The sequence below is a fragment of the Nicotiana attenuata genome, unplaced genomic scaffold (assembly GCF_001879085.1).
Source record: "Nicotiana attenuata strain UT unplaced genomic scaffold, NIATTr2, whole genome shotgun sequence".
Classification (NCBI taxonomy): Eukaryota; Viridiplantae; Streptophyta; class Magnoliopsida; order Solanales; family Solanaceae; genus Nicotiana; species Nicotiana attenuata.
This window is the reverse complement of record NW_017670782.1, coordinates 103,743-107,134: the sequence shown is the minus strand read 5'-3', so window position 1 is coordinate 107,134 and position 3,392 is coordinate 103,743. Positions and strand designations below refer to the sequence as shown.

The window sequence follows — 3,392 nt, the reverse complement described above, 5'->3', positions numbered from 1 at the left end:
TGAATTAGTCTGGAACTAGTTAGTCTGTGATAAGCCTAAGACATTAGCCTATTCACGTATAATGTTGTTGAAGGATTTGAGTCAATAATCAGTGTTGTCTAAATTGATCCACAGTTTTGGTTTGTTATTCACCTTTAGCGATACTAGGAGTGCACCAGTAGGCAGACGGATAAAACAGCCTAGGTATGAAATTGGGATAGAATAATTAATCTCCAGTAAAGATGAATAAGTACACATTACTCCTCCTTATATTCAATTATGAAATGCTGGAATGACGTGAAATAACTTAGCAGGTCTTCGTTCGATTTAATTGAACCGTTTGGGTAGGAATCAAGGCTCAGCAGCTTGATGCGGGCCCATGTCACATTTTGAACACCTTTCTCGCTTGGGCCAAGGCTAAGGCCCACGTTCGGGCAATCCTTGTTTGTGGACCGTTGTTTCAATTCATATTCCTCGGGCTTATCTTTGAGCCTAAGGGCTTGTTTAGTTTAAAATTATGGCTTGGCCTGTATTAGGCCGATAACAAATTAACTAGGACTTTCCTTTTATTTTTAGAGACAAATAAAAATAGAAAATCATAGTTCGCTTTAGGATTGACCTTTAATTAAAAATGAGACGAGCCTCGCCGAATAAAGTATAAATTGCAGGGCCCTTATTCAATGCTTAACTAAGAATACTTAGACGTCGGGACATGCCATTTAGCGAATTTTCATGGCTTCCCGCAAAGTTAATAAGACGCTAGCCACTTTAGGCGCGCTTTTAATAATTTTACCTTCTTAAATACGGGTGTGCATTTCATGCGACCCAAATCCAAATCCCAAAATGTTGAATAAGAGGTGTCGAGGATCCGGGTGCATTTCATGTGACGTGATCCAAAAACACGCTCTTAAACAGCGTTCACTTTCATAAAAAACTAATTAAAAGCGGTTAAACAATTTTTTTTAAAATTGCACCATAGGATGACATGTATTAAAATCAGACCTTAGCCAAATATAGCAGTTGAGCGACCGTGCTAGAACCACGGAACTCGGGAGTGCCTAATCCCTTCTCCCGGGTTAACAGAATTCCTTACCCGGATTTCTGGTTCGCGACTGTTAAACAGAGTCAAACCCTTTCCTCGATTCGAGATTCAAACCGGTAACTTGGGACACCATAAATCTCCCAAGTGGCGACTCTGAACCTCTTAATAAACGAATCCCGTTTCGATTGTCCTTTAATTGGAAAAACTCCCTTTATTATACCGTTCACGGGGTGTAGTAGCGAAAAAAGGAGGTGTGACGCCTTCATGGCCGGCCTTTTCAGTATGGAGCCGAAGGCGAGGGTTTCCAGCAGGACCCCTTCTCTGGCTTTTCCTTTAAGTGACAAGGGGGGTGAGGTAAGGAGTAGTATAAGAGTTGTTCGGTCATCGATAAGCCTCTCCTTATTCATTCTATAGGGCGGGGCTGCGGACCAACAATCCAGCAAAAGGACTGAAAAGCTCCTTTATTAAACCTTCCCCTTTTAGTAATAAGAAGGTAAGCATCAAAGCCCAGAAAAACCAACCTATACAAAGAGCTCTTTTCAGCCCCTACTCCTAACAAGTGAAAGTTGCTGGCACCCACCATATCTTGCTTCGGGGCCGATCTCTTGTATCGAAGCAAACAAATTCAATGATTTTCTATATTCTATTTATTTCTTTTTATTGTTGAGTTTTTTCCACCACAAACAGATTTGCTGCATGGATTGGATAGATTCCCCTGATCTCAACATTCAAGCACGAATCCCTTGAGCGCTTCGGCGGCGGATAGCAGCATGGGCAAAGCACTCTGCTGCGGCGAGCAGCCGGTTCTTATTGCATTCACCAAGATAGTCTTGCTCGCTCCTGAACTCTGCGGCGAGTTCAGCCACCACCTCCGGGTCTGAGCTCTGCTCGAGCGTAGTCAGCCAGCTTCGTGACTTTGCTTAGCTTCCAGCGTTGCAAAGGGATAACCTTTCACTATCTAGGCGCCCTCGAAGGAGGGGTCCCACGGACTTCTTCCCCGAAGGTCAAGTCGTAGTTCCTGTCCCTGGGAGAAGTGGAGGGAGTTAGGAGGATGGAGCGCCCTTTGCGGCGGCTTCGCCTTCCAGCCGTCAATAAAATCGAGCTAATATGTGATCATGACAGTACACTGATGCATAGGTCTTCTTTACTTTACGGCCTTTTGATTATGATGCATCATGAACGTGCCAATATGTGATCGGGGTGAGCGGTGGTTAGATATAGGGGCGGCTTCGCCGGCTTGGATTGGAAGGAAGGGCTTCGCTTTCCGATCGCTTTTTGAGGCCGGTTTGGATGAGCGTGGGCAAGTTCGGGATTCACTATCGCTTTCCGCTTGGAGCGGCTCACCCCCTTGTCACTTAAAGGGCGAAGTCACCGAGGCGAGTCTAAAGGCCAAAGAGTCATCTTTGAAGGCTACTATGCATCCTTATTCATAGTAGAGTGTAAGGTAGGTTTGGGTATAGCAGGACTTGAACCTGCGACCATTAGGTTAAAAGCCCAATGCTCTACCAACTGAGCTATACACCCCAAAAAAGATGTAGTAGTAAATAAGGATTGGTACGGAAAAGAGGCCGGCCCCCCTTCTTCTCATCATATTAAAGGAGCGCGGCTCTGTATGAGGCTCGTACTGCAGAGCAAGCGGAAGAAAACGTAAGGTCGCGCGTTAGCACTCCTGCAAGAAAACGGATGCGCTAAGGCGCAACTTCGCGCAGCTGCTACGCCCTTGCTTCTTGCCCCTTATTTCAAACTCAAGGAAAGCCTTGATCGATATGAGAAAGATGCGCTCAAGCGCCCAACCTAGTAAAGGGGCTTGGGCTCGAAAGCCGGCCTTACTCAACAAGCACCTTTCTTAGTAAGGTTGCTTGTTTCCACTCATTGAAGATTCTATCTACAAAAGAAGGTCAACGGGGGATACTCAAATAGCTCTCACTGACACCAGAGAAGGTGAGGTCGTCTTTCTTTCCAGCCGCCATACGGTTCCGTCTTAAAGCCTTAAGGAGAAGGTGAGGAGCAGTTATCTATGTAATTACGTTGTTGGCCGTTGTTTCGGTCGAGCACTCTCTTTTCTTTGTCCAATTCCGTGTTACCAAACAAGACTGACTTCTTACCAACCCGCGAAGGGTTGTGAGGCTGGACCAGGTACGAAGAATGAATCTATATCTGTGCACGGAAGTTGCTGGCCGGCGGCCGCTGAACTGTTCGAGCGCAATGCAGTGGTGTTGGTTCCGATTCGATAAAGGTAGAATGCCTGGTTGAAGGTCCAGTACAGTAGGTAGCAGGCGTGTTCGTTTTAGCTCCCGAGCAAGAACGATAAATAGGGGATGCACCATCCTTACTACTACGTACGTTTTCCTTGACTTGACAGATTCATTCA

At 45.8% G+C, this 3,392-nt stretch overlaps 1 non-coding gene across 1 annotated transcript; it reads right to left on the bottom strand.

Moving 5' to 3' along the window:
- Positions 1 to 2,472: 2,472 nt before the first annotated feature.
- Positions 2,473 to 2,545, bottom strand: TRNAK-UUU. The gene has a single exon. It is a non-coding gene; the product is annotated as a tRNA-Lys (tRNA).
- Between the last annotated feature and the right edge of the window lie 847 nt (positions 2,546 to 3,392).